The sequence below is a fragment of the Phoenix dactylifera genome, chromosome 5 (genome assembly GCF_051530095.1).
Source record: "Phoenix dactylifera cultivar Ajwa chromosome 5, Ajwa_hap1_PhDact_Kaust_v1.1, whole genome shotgun sequence".
Taxonomy (NCBI): Eukaryota; Viridiplantae; Streptophyta; class Magnoliopsida; order Arecales; family Arecaceae; genus Phoenix; species Phoenix dactylifera.
In genome coordinates, this window is record NC_143194.1 from 20875873 (window position 1) to 20893878 (window position 18006).

General features: G+C 36.8%; 1 pseudogene across 1 annotated transcript; it reads left to right on the plus strand.

Annotated features, from left to right (window-relative positions):
• Positions 1-2433: 2433 nt before the first annotated feature.
• Positions 2434-3205, plus strand: LOC148703455 (small ribosomal subunit protein uS9 pseudogene; annotated as a pseudogene). Its single transcript, XR_015987097.2, has one exon. The product of XR_015987097.2 is annotated as a small ribosomal subunit protein uS9 pseudogene (transcript).
• The last annotated feature ends 14801 nt before the right edge of the window (positions 3206-18006 follow it).

Below are 18006 nucleotides of genomic sequence, written 5' to 3' on the forward strand. Positions count from 1 at the left end.
GTCAGAAATTATAATCTGAATCCGACCTGTTTAATAAACAGATAACCCGACCCGACCCGTTTAACCTGTTTAATAAACGGGTCAATTAAACGGGTCGGGTTCGTTTATGCTTACCCGTTTAACTAACTATTATTATAAATAATCAGAAATAAAATACTCAAAAAAAAGGAGAGAGATTAGAAATTACCCGTGCTCGGTCATCGGTGCTTCCCTGCTTCCCTTGCCCTCCTCACCGGGGAGCTTATCGGCGCTCCTCAGCAGTCGGCCCACTATCGTCGTCATCCACCGGCAAGAGAGAGAGAGAGATGGGACTTGGGAGGTTCGACGGGGAGAGAGAGAGAGAGGTGGGGGATTGGGGACCTTGGGGTTCCGTTCGGCAACAGAGAGATGTGGAGCGGTTGGGAGGCTTCGACGGAGAGAGAGAGAGAGGTGGGACTGTGGGAGGGTTAGACGGAGAGAGACAGAGGTGGGGGGTTGGGGCTTTGGCAAGAGAGAGAGGGTGACTGCTAGTTTGAAATGAAGAGATTGAGAGAGATACGAGTCTGACTCACCGTTTCTCTTCCCTTCTTTCTAATTTCCCTGCTCCTTTTCTTTCGTCTTGCTCCTCAGCTCCATAGCGGCTGTGAGATTTCTCCTCCGTCGTGGCTCCTTCGTCGCCGCCCGCTGCTCGGGTCCGAGCCGTCGAAACCCTTGAGTTGCTGCGCCGCACGGAGAGGTGGAAGTAGCCGGCACGGGGGAGGAGAGGGCGGAGGTCCGGAGAAGAGGGGAAGAGGGACATGCAAAGAACTCGGGCGGCGGCGGCGCTAGAGCTAACCCTAACCCTAAAGGGAATGGAGAACAGGAGAATGGAGAACATGAGGGTGGACGGGTGGAGTGATGGAGTCGTGAATCCATTCGTGAACCTCACGGCTGGCGGGAAGCTGGGCCGACGCGGGGAGCTGGGCCGACGCGGGGAGCTGGGCCGAGCGGTGAGTTGGCCGAGCGGTAGCCTGTAGGCCTTGTGGGTTGTGGGCCTGTGGTCCTTATTTCCTTATCTATTAGCCCAAAAATTAAACAGGTTATACGGGTTAAACGGGTCAGACATCTAAAACCCGTATCCGACCCAATTACTAAACAGGTTAAACGGGTCAACCTGTTTACGACCCGAACCTGTTTAGGCCAAACCCAAACCTGTTTATGGCGGGTCGAACACGGGTCGGGTTGGCGGGTCGGGTCATATTTTGCCACCCCTAGCTTCAGGCGGCCTGGGAGAGTGTCTCTTATGCGAGACAGATACTAGATGCAGGTCGCATCCTTCTCGAGGGGGACTCGACCATGGTGATCGAGTGGATCCCGAAAAAGGGGTGCTCAGTTGAGGACCGGCCGCTGCTCCACGATATTCGCAGGGCTTTGGGGGAGGCTGACTCCTACCAGGCCACGCACATATATCGGGAGGCAAACGTTGCTGCAGATTGGGTTGCTTTCTTCGCGGCTCATCACTCGAAAACTTTTTCTAGATAGACCACTAGGCTGTGCCTATGCCTTTGCGCAATATTTTATTTTCTGATTTTGTTGGCCGTTTTCACACTCGTCATGTGTGAGCCGCCGATGTAACAAAAAAAAAAAAAATCTAATCACAAACACCAATAAATTCTGGATTCTCACATACTCTTCCGTTTAAGTCCTAGTCCATATAATTCTGCTTTGATACCATTTATTACAACCCATAACTTCACCCAAAAAATTGACCCTGAATGAATTATTTGTATAACCAATATGATTGATAGCCAATTGCGTAGTATCAATTTTGATGCTGTGGTATGGAAACCAGCTTTCGTATTGCTAGGGCTGGCTTTGTTGTTAGAGATCATAGAAGTCATGTGATTGTTGCTAGCAGCTCGGCGTGTCCTTTATATTGATGCGAGCGGCTTGACATGCTATGTCCCTTTTGTTGATGATGTAGCAATTTAGATATATGGATAATGTAAACAATTCAGGACCTCACATAAAAAAGCTAGCTGGAAGACATTATTTAGATATTTTGATCTTACATTAATATCCAAAATCTGTTCAATGAATAATCGATATGGAACTAAATTCATACCTGCATGAATTCTGCTACTGATCTTTGGATGAAAGGTGACTGGCTTGCAATTATCAATTAGATTAATTGTAAATCCCACAACTGAATACTTTCTTGGCCAGACCAAACTCATCGTCAAGATAACGGTGGATTCGACGCTGTAGCTAGAGTTAGTAGTTGGGTTGCTAGAGTTTGGGTTGTCAGGTCAAGATCCCAAGTCGGGTCGGGTCATGTATAGGTAGCTACCGGATAAGTGGTCTAGTTTGCCTTGTTACATTGTACGCACAATGTAACCTGGTCGATAGTTCTATCATCCCAATCATAGCCGTCCAATTTTTGTAATGCGATCTTCGACGGTGCTATAAGAACCCGCATGATCAATAGCATCTCCCACCATCAAACAGATCCCGAGTGTTAGGGTTTCTCCAACCTCTGCTCCGGCGGCGGCGAAGATAGCACCTCGAGCAACAGCGGTGACCATGGCGGCGGCGGCGACGGAGTCGGTTCAGTGCTTCGGGCGGAAGAAGACGGCGGTGGCGGTGACGTACTGCAAGCGCGGCCGCGGCCTGATCAAGGTGAACGGGAGCCCCATCGAGCTGGTGAAGCCGGAGATCCTCCGCTACAAGGCCTTCGAGCCCGTCCTCCTCCTCGGCCGCCACCGCTTCGCCGGCGTCGACATGCGCATCCGCGTGCGCGGCGGCGGGAAGACCTCCCAGATCTACGCCATCCGGCAGAGCATCGCCAAGGCCCTCGTGGCCTACTATCAGAAGTATGTGGACGAGCAGTCCAAGAAGGAGATCAAGGACATCCTCGTCCGCTACGACCGCACCCTCCTCGTTGCCGACCCCCGCCGCTGCGAGCCCAAGAAGTTCGGCGGCCGCGGTGCCCGCGCTCGCTTCCAGAAGTCCTACCGTTAGATCCCGATGCCGATCTCTTGTGGGGGTTTTACTCTCTCCTTATCTCTTCTATTCCCCCATTAAAAGAAGAATCTTTTTTTTTTGAATTTTTAATTCTAGCTTTCTATCCTGGCTTATTTCGTGTTCCTGATGAAATTAAGAATTTTGCTTATATAATCTGCGGATGCTTAAGTTTTGGATTAAGCTTATGTGTTAATTTTCACTATATAATACTTTTCTTTCTTCATTCTGCTGTGCTTTGGATATGTTTGTTTTTCTTTTTTTTTCATTTTGGAGATGCTATCAGTTGTCTCTTGATTCTTTAGTGAGAATATTGTGCTCCGACTGTGACTGGATTGCATTTTTCAGGTCCTTAATGGACTTGCTTCTGATTAACTAATTGTAAGTTCAACTGATTTTAGGCCTTTGTTTTCCTGGATTTTAACATTTGTTGGCAATTTGGTATGGTTTTCAGTACAAATGTTTCATCTAGACTTGACGGTGTTTATGAAATTTTGGATAAACAGTTAATTTGGCATCAACCTCTAGCTAAGACATTCCCCTTAGCGTCCACCATTGCAACATTAACATTTGTCACTGGTTATTGCAAAAAAAATTCTTCCAATTTTATTTTTGATCCATTGTTGAAGGTCATCAGAATTTTTTTGTTTTTTAATGTATACAATTCTCATGTCGACACAATCCTTGACATCAGAATACAGGAGCAGGTGCTATCAGCTGATTCAGATTTGCAAATTATTATAGATAATTCATTGGTAGAATGGAAGGAATTAGGATATGAGGGGTCCACTGGAAATGAATGGGAAAATAGAAAAATTAGAAGAAGAAAGGATTTTTTGGTTAGACGCATGGAATTAGCTAAACATTTTATTCGAACAAATGTAGAACTTTTTGTGAAGATCACGAAGTTGTCTGGGAGTAGAAGTATTGGAGTCCCAAACAAAATACCCGTGTGATCTGCAGCATAGGAGAGCACGGTAGTATCATAGAGTTCACCTCTATAAAAATGTGTTGTTTCAAAATAGATCAAGGGAGCAGCAATTCTCTAAATATATACAAGGAGGGGATGAACCCTTGTCAATATAAGAGTCTAGTCTATCCATCCAATTCATCAAAGTTCTGGGGTTTCCTCCCAATATGATATGGGTAGTCTCCAGACAGAGATGACATAGATGAGTCCTTCCCATGCTCCTCTTAACTCCACTAGTGGCACTATACTATCATAGAGGTGAGTTCCACCCACTGCTACCAAAGTAGAGTTAAAGCTGCGGATAACAAAACACGCAGAACTGTAGATGCTATCATCTGTCACACTACCATGGAAGTTGACCTTAAAGAAAGTTTGGCCGCTGGGGTTTCTATGTGAGATGAATCACAAAAGATGATGCGGAGACCGTGATGGAAGCTTAGTTTTTCCTAGCTATCATAGCCCCCCTAATAGCCTTAGGATGGATAAACTCCAAAGCTTGAGTGTAAGTTTTCATGAAGATCGAAAGTGGCTTTTGGTCTGCATTCTCAAGGATTTGCCCATTCCTGGCTATCCAAATGTCCCATACAATATAGCCATGAAGGTTACTGGCCTTATCATGCCTTTTAGGTTGCATGCCTCCAGACTTGTATGCCTATTGGCCTTTCAAAAAGCACATGACTCACAGTCTCCTTGGCATCCAGGCAGCAAATGCTATCGGGACTAACATGAAAATTGAGTAGGTATAGAGTGCTCAGGCATGGGAGCCGATTCCAAGCAACCTTCCACAAATGGAGAGCAAATCTCGGATGGATCCAAACATTCCAAATCCATGAGCTGTTCATCAAGGTCGAGGGTCTATGGAGATCCTTGGTTCTGAGCCTCCAAGAGGCTGTGGTGCCCCATTTAAGTCTATCGACATATCAACCAATGGGACGACATGTGAGAGCACTCTGAATACTAGTTTTTCTCCAAAGGCCCAATGAATAAGAGAAATGTCCCACTCTCTGCTTCCAGGAATCATTAGGTCCTTAACCTTCAGTCCTCAAGCATGACACAGCAAACTGTGGTAGGCAAGCTGTTCAATGGGGTTGTAAAGAGCAAGGGATCTTGAAGAATATTTATAGAACTGCCATTCCTCATGAGACATTTTACCCTAGACATAATGGCAGGGGCACGAGCTCACATAGCCTTCCAGATGAAGGAGCTTCCGTGGTTAGGTCTTGAAGTGCAGACAATGTTCTTGCTCCTGGATTTTACTCTTATCGGTGGGCAGATTTCATCTGAGCCCACTTATTCCAGCATTAACTCCTGCATTTTATTCTTTTAATTTTTTTGCCCTAGATAGTCTGGATGCTTGGTACTTTTATTCTAGTTAATTTTCAATAACTCTTCGGTTTCATCTCTAAATTTTACATGATACTTCGGTATCCAAACATCCTCACCTCTTTTCTGATCAAATCCATTTTTCAGCGATCTTTTAAGGATTTGAGGCCAATTAGCAACCTGGTAGGTTTCTTGATCATATTCGATTTCCTAAATTTACTGTTAAATCTCTTTGTTTTTTCTCCTACAAATGTCATTTCTAATGTAAGGTAAATATGAGGTTAGTAATAGTTAACTGAAAATTCTTGGAAAAAATTAAGAAAACTATTTGGGAGATCCAACCAAAAACCACTTTCTTCCCATCATCTATCCTCCATCCCAGCACCCTCACATTCTCATTCCTTGTTTTTGTGTTTTTGCTTCCTTTGAGCAGCTTCTCTCTCTGGAATTCTGAACTTGTCCTTCTTCGCCCACCTTTCCCATCCACTCTGCCACCATTCTGCACCTCCAATCCCTGTTTAGATCTTTATCCAAGCCGGGTACATCAATCATCTCATGGATATAAGCAGGATCGAGAATTCTAAATAATAATTTTTGGCTAGTCTTTTTGGTTGAGGTGCTACAGCACCATTAGTCGATGAAGTGGATGCTTGAAAACGAAGAGATATTAGGTGCTGTGCGTCACAGGACATTGAGAAGGATGAGACTGATCTAAACAACCCCTCCCCTCCCACCAATAATTTGGGGCCTCATAGAAAAGACTTGTGCCACATTTAGATTATAAAGAAGAGCAATTAAATTTTATTGGGATGATGAGATTTAAAGTAGTCATTGATGAGTCGCCATTTTGTGTTCCAGGACGGTATTTCAATAGATCTAACATTTTTGAATTGCTTACAATCGAATGGCTGTATGTAATAGCCACTGATAACAAGTGACAATGTCCATCATTTGAATAGTTAATATGATAGCCGGTTGGCATCTTCGGTCTACGTAGCAATCAGAACGCTAGAGGAGGTTACAGGTTAGCAATTCATGAAACGTGTATCCACAGATAATAAGCATGTTTCAATTTATCAAATTATCAATACATGCATTACTTCAAAAATTGTATACCGTGATAAAGTTAGTACATATATCTCATGGACTATATATTTGTGTTGTAAAGTAAATTCATGTGTCATGCGGACGTCAAACATGTATCAGCAACTTCAGTGGTATGAATCGTTAGTGTTAAAAGTAATGTGCATATGCAAATAAAAAAAGAAATTGCGCCATTTCCTTTATATTCGTGTATGAGAAGTAAATTCATGTGTCATATAAACATCAAACGTATATCGATAACTTTTGTAGCAGTGGATGTGTATTTTTTTGCTTTTTTGGTGAAAATGCAATGGATGTGTTTACCATGAAGTCATGTAAAAGTATCAAATGTGTATCAGCGATTTGTATTGCTAAATGAAAATGATGTGCATGGGATAAACAAATATGCAAAACACATGCTTTAAATGTGTGTATTAAAGAGAACATCTATTCAAAATATGTGCATAGGTCGAATGATTCAATAGAGGTGTGAATTATGGGGCAAAATTGGGGACATTTATCCTACTCCCCCAAGGAAATCGAAATGCCGGGGAGGTATCTGGTTGTAATCGCATGCAATTACGAGATGAATACGATGGAGCTTTGTAGCAAGGAAAGGCGAGAAGACGGTGCACGGCTTGAGGCTGGCATTATAACCACCGGGTAATGCGTATCGGTTCTGAGAAATTGTTCTGGGCCCCTCGTTCTAATGGTACCATGCATGTTTTTACGGCCAAATAATTTTTTTTTACATGAATATCTTTCTAAAAATTTAAATTTATATGAATATTTTCTTAAAATTTATATTTATTTCTATATTCTCATAAAATACTGTTTTTCATAAATACTCCTAATATAATTTTTCTTCTAACATCGTTAATAAAAACTATATTTATTTTAATAAAAAATAAAATAAAATTTTAAAATTACTTTTTTGTTTTTTATTGCAATCGTCTTGGTTTTTTTTTCACATCTACCAATTAAGAATATTTTAGTCATTTTAATTTGAAACATTTAATTTTTAACTATAAAATCTAAAAATACATGCAAATATAAATTTGAAAGAATTTTTATATAAAATTCCATATTTTGGAAGGTATTCATAAAAAAATCTAAAAAAAAAAAAAAAAGTGTATGCGAACTCCAACATAATTTTAAACAACCTTCCAATTTCCCATATACTCGCGATCTTGTACCATGCGCGTTTTTGACGCTGCTCTCCTCTTCCTCCATTGTGGATGGTGCTTATGCCGCCACTTCCGCGTCACCTTCCTCAACCAACACAAAGGATTGTGGATGTTGCTGATGCCTCCACTTCCTCATCACCTTCCTCAACCAACATAAAGGATTGGACTAAATGCTTAGAGGGGGGTCGTAAGTTTGGTGGGAGGTCACACTGATTTGTTTCAGGAAAAGGACCGTCTCGCATGGTAATTCTGTGAAGAAGTCTTGCTTTAAAATTTAACACATATGGCTGCATCCCTTTCTCCCTCTATATGGAAGACATTGTGTCGATATCTTGCTAAGTTAGCTGTGATATGTTTATCACATGATTTACGCCTGCCAGGTTCGCATCACCTCTTTAATAAACCGATCGGATTTTCTAATGCCTGCTCCTCAACATGGTAGAAACGCAATCGGATCCAACTGGCCATCTACATTGAGATCAAAAGCCTATTGGTTTGCAAACTGGCCGATCAATCGAGAAGAAGTTAGAGGTAGTTTAGGATTCAAGAGTTCTTGGATATTGGTGATCATAATTGTGCGACTACAAAAATGAAGAACGACCTCTAAACATAAAAATGACGACTTCTGTCTGAAAAGTGTCTGATAGGTTAATGGCCGGTCTAAATTTATAGGCGAAGATTTCAAGACATTGTAAGATGATCTTGAATATATTTATTTTTGGTATTTGCATGTTAAAATAGTATTTCAAGAAGAGAAAATATATCATCAACTTGATCAGATCAAGATCATCTTACAATGTCTTCTTTCTCCTATCTTTAGTTGGTTGCGATAAAATATTTTTTTTTTCAAAAAAAAGGGTTAGTCACTCCACAACACAAGGGGAGGGAGTTTCTATTTTTCCCCCATATTTTACCAGATTTTTTTTCTTCCGTTTTGTTTTCTTAAGAATGAAAACAGATGCTTAAAAGCTTAAAAATGTCTTCATATGAAATTTGATGATTGAATATGAATCATACAAGATTATATTGGTTGCATGTAACACGATTGCCGGTAATCTAGTCATCCGGTCTTCTCATTTTTGCTTTTCTTGTCTTTTTTTCACCATAAGTGTAAAATCGATGAATCATTTGCTGTAAAAAATAAAAAAAAAAATGTTGCTCAAATAGACCTAACTGCGGCAAACCATCCTATGGCCCTTTTTTGTTCTTCACTCTTCAGTCCCTCCTTGTTAAGCATGTCTTTTGTAAAATTTAGTCGAAGTTGATTGATTGATAATGAGAGGCTTGGCCCACGTTGATGCTAAAGGATCATTTTTAAAAGGTGAATTTTGTGTTAAAAATCATTCAATTATTAATTTGCAAGAAAGAATTTTTTTTAAAAAGTATTTCTAGAAGATTTTGTCTTAGATTTAAATACTCAGTCTCAACAAATATATATAATTGATATTCAAAGTACATATATCAAATATTTTTAACTTATGTATGTTCTATCTTTTACATGGATCTAGAGACGGAATTATTTCTAGGCCCTAAATATATACCACTTTGCTTGGAAAACCCAATAATTTCTTGCAAAAACAATAATTAAGGGTCCTTCCTGACATTGTATGTTTGAGCTTTGTTTTCAAAAATTCAAGAAAAAATGAACTAGAATAAATAGCACAAACAATGAAAACCAAATTTGTTTAAACTTGCTTGTAAATTTTTTAGAGTTTTCGATAGTAAAAATTTATTGCTTTCAAAAAAAAAAAAGCAGTAATAATAGCGCAGAATAGCATCGACTTCCTTGTGGTATTTTATTGATTTGTAGGGAAAAAACTCAAAAATAATAGCTATTGCAATTGTAAACTTAAAATTTTTATGGAATACTTTTTGAAAGGCATGCAAAATTCATCATGAAAAAGGGGAAAAAGAATTGTGTCACAATTGTCAAGGGTAGCTGAGGCATTCATTACACATACTTTTGGACCTCATTGGATTCATACCTTTTTTCTAATTAAAGTGATGGCTAGAGTCCCTACTGTTTCATTAAGAATTAGAAGTCATTCAGCATAGTCATAAATTAAATATTAATTTGGTCCTTTATCATTATTGCTGTGTGACAGCCTTCCCGTCGGAGACTCCAAAAGAAACGGACCGTGTGAGAAGATATAAAAAAAAAGGAACACGTCTAGCTCCAGAGGATGCATGAATGATGAACCTTTTCCTGTCCATGGGACACACCGCACTACGTATACTTCCAAGTCCAGATGCTTTGAACCTCTTCTTTTTTTTTTAATCCCCACGGCATCCTAATCAAAAGAGGAGGAAAAAAAAAATATCGTATTTGTTTAGAATTAATATTGGACCAACGATTCCATAATCTATAATTTATTTTAAAAAAATAGTGCAGAACATGCTATATAGCTGTCCCTCTATCTCTATGCCATCTTTTTTTCTCTCAACACTGTTGGCTGCACCCATGCAAGTATTGTGTAAGAAGTCATTATAGTCAAAAAAAAAAAAAAGAAGAAGAAAAAACAAAGACAAAAAAGAAACACGCCAACTGGCCCCGAAATTTTGAATGATTTTCAACTGCCATGCTTGAGAAAAGAATAAGGTTTTCTTAGCTTTTATGGATTTTGAAATGAAAAATACAATTAACACCATGCTAGATCCACTTAGATCTCGCTTAGCAAAATTTTTAGAGGGTCGAAAAAAATTTTATGGCTCTCAAAAAATATTTTGATTGGTTATAGTGGTGTTCGGTAAAATTTATTGGAATTATTTTGGAGCTTTTCCTTAAAAAGCTTTTCGGCATATATCACGTAGCTGTTTTGGTTGTATAAAATTTTATATTCCAACCAAAATGCTCATAAACAAGTGAACAAATTCTATAATTATATCTATATTCTTTTAAAATATAATGCAAGAACAGGAGAGGAGCGCTTCTTGAACCCTATTGTCCGAGTTTGCTTTGTGCGCCAACTATTTTGTTTTTTAATGTACCTTTTGTTTTCTTTATGGATGGCGATGCTTTCCGACTCCATCCTTTGTTCGAGCACTAGAAATTTCCAGTAGTTTGAAATGTTGAATGCCTGTCGTGTTTTGGTTACCTAAAATTTGACGAGCCGATGACCAAACTTTTTCGTTTCTTCCTCCCTTTACAACACCAAACCCTTTCCGTGCCTATGCCATTGGAGTTTCAAATTATATTTGTTCTATGAGAGGAACCAAATATTTTTATAAATTTTTTTACATAAATATCCTTCTAAAAATTCAAATTTTCAGTGAATATACTCTTCAAATTTATAATTTATTTTTATACCCTCATAATATAACTGTTTTTCTAACTCCATTAATAAAAACTATATTTTTTAATTAAAATAAAAATAGAATTTTCAAATTATTTTTTGGTCTTCCATCGCGATCACCTTATAAATATTTTCTTTTGCACATCTACCCACTGAAGATAATTTAGTTATTTTTATTTGAAACTGTTAATTTTTTAACGGCGTTAGATGACGCAGGTACATATGCAAAAATAAGGATAAAAATTGATAGAATAGTAAACAAGTGTTTTACGAGGATATGTATGCAAATATTAATTTAGAAGGGTATTCATATAAAATTTGATATTTATGAGAGTATTCATGCAAAAAAAACTCTTTTTTTATATTCAGATGCACTGCCATCATCTACCATCCATTCAGTGATAACCATAGATTTATACCTATTTGTCATGTGTCGACTTGTCCAGTAAAATAATAGAACTTGAATTCTTTTGATGCATGTTTGAGCCAAAGAAATCCGGTATAAACTTCTCACCCATACATTGTGAAACAACAAATGACGCAGATCAAGGTGAAATTAAAAACGTAAAAATCCTACTCTGTCCAATAACCAATATTATAGAATATACCCAAGCAGCAAAGCGACTGCACTGTGAGTTACCTCTCCAAGGAACCTGCAAGTATTCGAATGGGAATCAAAAGGTCTTTTTATCCTGGATCAAAGTCCAGAAAAATCGCTTTGCTCCTACACCAAAAGTCCTTTTTTTTTATACCAAAAAATCAGTCAATCCGGACGACTTTTGTCTCTTTACTTTTGGATCTCGTTCTGATTAAAAAACCAACCACTTGACACCATGGGCGCCGTGGGTCATGCCTAAAGGCGGTATAGCTCGCGGGTCCGGGTTGTATCTTTCGCTCCACAGGATGATCGAGACTCTTTCTCGACGTCAACCGTTAGATCGAGATATACACGACTCGTAAAGCCACGATTGCGCAATCCAACGGTGAGTTCGCGCGAAGGAAGGTGAATCTTTCTTTCGTGCAAAAGATACAACCCCCGTCCATAGTTCGCATCCATAGGCGCCGTAGAAACCTGGGACCACAACAAAATACCGAAACTACCCCTAAACAATTTGGAAAAGAAGAAATAATTTTTTTTTCCCATAAATATCTTTCTTAGAAGTTTAAATTTGCGTAAATGCTCCCTTACATTTATATTTATTTTTGTACTTTTTAATACTGTTATTCTAACGTAGTTAATAAAAACTATATTTATTTTAATTAAAAATAAAATAAAATTTTGAGATTATTTTTTTTATCTCTATGCAATCACTTTATAAATATTTTTTGTGCATCGATTCATTAAGGATATTTTAGTTATTGTAATTTAATGTTAGATGATATAGATATATATGTAAAAATAAAAATAAAAAAAATATAATAATAAAATAAGTATTTTACGATGTATAAATAAGTATTTTATGCAACATTTGATACTTGGAAAGATGTTTATGAAAAAAAATCCGTGACCGTCCCCGAAACTTCCAATGGGAATACCAGCCAAGCCCGTAGCAATTTCCTCATAATAAACAAACCCAGGAAATCTCTCGGTCTTATCCAAAACCAGCACCGACCCGCCAAGGAACAAAACCATGTGGAATCGATGGACGACACCATGAAGTGAGAGCATATATAAAAGGACAACTTCAATGAGGTCGAGCCCACCAACTTAGTGCCAGGGATTTGAGATAAGAGTTGCGCTTTGGATCATCTCTTTCTCTCTTGTTAGTGGGGTTGGGATGGCAGACATAGCTCTCTTGGTGGTGGAGGAGTTTGAGAGGAGGAAGAGGTGGGAGAAGGAGCATGGGATGGGAGAAGAGATGGACTTCCATCTTATGGGTTCCTTCGCTCTTTCAGCTGTTGGAAAGAAGGTTGGGGAGGAGCTCTCTTGGTTAAAGGAGGTGGGAGACAAGGAGGTAGAGCTTGCGAGGAGGGCTTTGGAGCCCAGGAGCCCCTTTGGGTTAGCTGCCTTTAGTGGCTTCTTCTCTGCGTGATTGTCTTCATTTCAAGCAATTGCACCAAGAATTGCATGTATATAGTTTATTTTCCCCCCTTTTTTTGGCTCCATTAATGTATCTTCTTCAAGGTGGTTGTATCTATCAGCCTCTTCGGAGATATTCGATAGAGGTTTGTATCTATCTATCTATAGAAAGAATAAAGAAGTTTTATGGTGTATTATTGTCAATTAAGTGTAATATGGGCTTTTTTTTTTAAGTTATCTTCTGGTTTCTTTCTTAAGCTAAGCTCCCCTTTGATTTCTGTATTGAAAAAAAAAAATTTGCCCTCTAATTTGAAGCTTTCCTTCATGGATGCTGCGGAGCTCACTTTCTCAGTCTGATCATCCCCAGTGTTATGTGCCCACCAGTCCCTTCACATTTTATTATTATTTTTTTAAAAAAAGATTGTGATGACCACCACAAATTGCACCTTCACTATTGGGAAAGAGAAGTATACAGTGGCGTCCATGTAACACTGGGTCGAAATGAAAACAACATAATCTTTTTTGAATGGGGAAGAAGGAGAGAGTTATTTGGGCTCATTATTTTTTATTTTTTATTTTTTATTTTTGGAAACATTCATTTTAGAAAGAAAAAACATAATCTTTTCTAAGAGGGCAGACGCGCAGGACAGGTCGTGGGTTTGTCAGATTCTCTTTTAACAGGGTCGGATGCGGTTGTTATGAGGGAGAGAATTTTAGGGGCGCCGACCGACACACCTGAGCTCTCCACCGGGGAGCCGGCCCATTTGTTTTGTCGGGAAGGAATTTATATATAAGCCCATGGGTCGAGCCTAGCTTAAGAACTGAAGCCTGATATGTGTAGGGGCTGGGCTTGTTACTGGGCCCAGAATGAACTTGAAGTCAAGCCTATTTGCTGCAGTCCATAACCAGGTTTGGTTTGAAGGGGACTCAGGACGACGCTGTAATACTGTGTTTTAATGATCTTAATATTTCTACCACACAGCATGCTTTATCTTGGCACTTAAAGCTACACAGTAACACATAGTCTTCGAGAAGGTGGTTCCAATCTGTGGATAAGTTAGTCAATGTAGGAATGGATACTATGTGTCTGCGGTTCCTATCGGCAAGTGACATTTTCTATTCTTTCTAGGAAATTTAATATTCGCTCTCCCTCTTTGGTAGGAGAGTTTGTTTCTCTTAGTGATTTTTTTTTTTCTCTCAGTTTTTCTATACCTATAAGGGATAGATTATTGGCAATTTTTTTCCTTCAAATTGGTTTTTTTTCCTTCTTTTTTATCGGTGAAGTTGTTTTTTCTAGAGCTAGCATAATAGAGCTTTGAGTACTTTCCGGTCTATTGAATTATAAATTACACATATTCTACATTTCATATAGATTTTAGAAATTGCACCAGTCTTCTCATGCCATCTGACTAGGATTATTTATTGCAATTTCTCATAGAATTTTAGACTCTTCAGAGAAGTGATTGATTTGTGAATAATTATACACATATACTTGGTTTGAAAAAATAACATACAAGGAATGTATTGCCTATATAAATCATTGAACATAATCGACAAAATCTAAAATATTTATATATGAAGAGTTATAGATCTTGCATAGGGCATATCAAGTTCTTCTAATAAATAAATAATTCTAATGACATGATATAATGTATTATTTTAGATGCAAATTGATGCATTGTTCAACGGTAAGGGTTTTGAGGCCAGGTTTTTGGCTTGGTCTTCTTTTGTATGCTCATTTCATTAATTCAACACAACATGTGGTGGTTTGTCCTCCATTTTTCTCAAAAAAGTGAAAAACAGCATAGATTAAAAATTTATGGAAGAATATATAACTTTCCGTAAGTAGATACTCTAAGTCTTTTAAAAACAAATTAAATATTTCCATTTATATTTTGAAACTCAGATTACATTACTGCAAATTTATGCTAATTCAAAAAGAAGTCGATTAATAAAATAAGGAACACCACCCAAATCCAACATGAAAATGAACGGATTGTTTTTGAGATGATTGGATCATTGAAACTTACAGAATTTTGAACGCAAAATATAATTTCAGATAGGGCAAGTTAGATCAAGCTGGGAATTTTTGTGTCTTAATAAGATTTCGGCTATTATCGTATGCTTTTATTTTAGCTAGAGCTTACATGTTGATCTGGCTAAGTTCAGGTCAAGCCTTCATGTCACTACTATTTATGTCGATGCCAATCGTTTTAGCGTTCTCCACCCAATGTAGTTTTTAGAAAATGTTTTGGAAGTTGAGTATAAATGTCATATTTCTTTGTTAGAGTTTTTTTGCATGAATATCCTTCTAAAAAATTAAATTTATATAAAATTCTCTTAAAATTTATATTCATTTTTATACCCTCATAAAATACTGTTTTTGTACAAATGCCCGTTAGATGGAGTGCATACATATGCAAAAAAAAAAAAAAGATAAAAAAGAGTAGAATAGCAAAATATATGTTTTACGAAAGTATACATACAAATATCGATTTTAAAAAAATATTATATAAAATTTGATATTTAAAAGGGTATCCTAAAAAAAAAAAAGAAAAACACTCTCTTTTGCACCCAAGGATGGAAACCTTTTCTTCTAAAAGACCTGTCCGTCTCTTGAACACCTACTATTTGACCTGAGCCATTGCCCATAAAGTGATGTAATGTGATGCAAGTCATATCTCTAAGAAATTACTCTGCTTTCCTCCTCCATTTTTTTTTACTACCAGCTCATAAGATATTGTCAAATGGCCAATCCAAAATGTTTTAGGAAATAACAGAGTAGTAATTTGTTGCATTACCCTCTCAGTCTGCATGAAACTTGATGAAATAATGATGCAGTGTTTCGCACTATTTTCGAGAAAAGATAATTCAAATTATTCATCTTGTTCTACATGTCTAAGCTACGTAAATGTGTACTGACTCAAAACATTCTAAATGGTTTTCAAGCATTAACCACTGCAGATTGGATCCCTTGTTATTTAAAATTTATGTTCTCAAACAGATTGAAAATAAGTGGTAGCAATATAACTAGTGGACAAAGCTATATTATCAAATTGAAATTAAAAAAAAACCAATCTTAATTTCAACATTAATATATATATAAATCAAAATTCACCTATGGATGCTTTTAGACTACAAATTAAAATGAAGCATGGTATCAAAATAAGAAAGATCTAAATTTTTTTTTTTAAGATTTGGATCTAAAATAAGAAAGATCTAAATTTTTTTTTTTTAACATTTGGATCTAAATATCAAGTAAGAAAGATCTAAAATAAAGTATAAAATTTTGTGACATTTGGGTTAGAAGACAAGCACAACAACCACCGAGCTATAACATGGGTTCTGCTTTATATAAATAGTTTATTTTACTTATTTAAAGGTATTTTATTGAATAATCATTTTATGTGTATTATGATACTTCATAGTTCAGTCATTATTTTTTATATTTTTGATAAAAATAAAATATTCTTTATGATTTTTTTAAAAATTTATTACCAAAAATATTTAGAAATATTAATAACTTTTACGTGTTAGTATAAATAGATAATTAGTGACTATTTTTTATTTATGCTATAATTAAACAGTAGTGCTTGCATTTGGCGCAAAATTTATTAATATTTTTATATTTTATTTTATTTTAAATAATTTAATATAAATTCAGCCGAGCCAGTAACTTGAACTCTTAGCAAGTCGATCTCTATACGGTTTTAATAACTATACCTTAAATATTTAGTTACACGTGTGTCACATACAATCTGTTTGGTGAATCATGTTCCATTCTTTTATTATTATATAATTAATATTAGTTTTCATCATCGAGTAATGTTAAAAATTTAATTTATATTTGAATAATATCTAACTTATATCTATATTTCAATAGAAAATATGGTTACCAGTATCCAACTTGTATCTGTATCTGCTCGAGACAAACATAAATATGCTTAATATTTATCCTTTTAGAACAACTATGAATACTAATGTAATATTAATTTAATATCCATATCCATCTTTGTATTCGTTAAAAGTATGAATATAAATATACTAGCATATAATTCTTATCCGATCTATTTTCTACCCTATTTGAATTTCCAAATTTTTGTAACATTTTGATGCTTAATTAAAATACTTACTAATGCATAACTTTTTTAAGCCATCGTGACATTGTAAGTAATTAATTGTATGAATTTTTATTATAGAAAAATTATCCTAAATTTTTATTGGGAATCATTCAAATCCAATTATACAAATGCTCTAAAAGCTATTTAAGTTTGATTCTCTATCTCTCAAACGCACCTACACAAAAACAAAAATGCACATCCGTTCATACAAATACCCATAAAATTATATCACACACGAGAGAGGTAAGATAAGAAAAAAATACATGTCCATCTATTTTTTTTTGCATCATGAATTTTATAAGATAGAAAAAGATCCATCCTAAGAGGCATATTATTGTCTTGTCACAACTAGAAAGAATCCTAGATATTTTACAGAGGTTGTATATCCTAATGAGACTTCTTAGTCCTTTTTTTTCTCTTTCTTTGGAAAGATCACAATTGCAATGCACTTTCCAGGCAAAGATGCGAAAGTACTTCTAATGCATGTTTGGAGAAGAAGAGTGCAAACCAAAGGATGTGTCCTTTTGAAAGTAAACCTTTTGATATTAGATGATTAGTTATTTCTTTGGCCTAACAAACCAGATGTTATTAAAATAGATTGTGTGTGTATATATGTATGCATAAATAGATAGATAGATAGATAAGGGTAGCCTAGTATACGAAGCTCTTGCTATTGTATGATTTGGAGAAAATCAGATGCATACAATTTTATCCCTGCGTATGGAGAGATTATTTTCATATTTCGAACAATATAAAATTCACTATAAATGGCAACATACATGTTGCCCAAGGTGACAAGCCAAGAGGGGGGGGGGGGGGGGGGGTGAATTGGTTTCTTTTAATTTTAACTATCTTACTTGTGTTAAATGATGAGTTAGTGAACTTAAACAAATCACAATGCAAACAACAAGAAGTATCGTGGTTCGGTGCTCTCCTTAGCACCTACGTCCACTCCCCAAGCGACCCCTTGGGAATTCACTATAATCCCGCGGATTACAGTTGGATTGTTTTCCGGGCTCACAATCCAAAA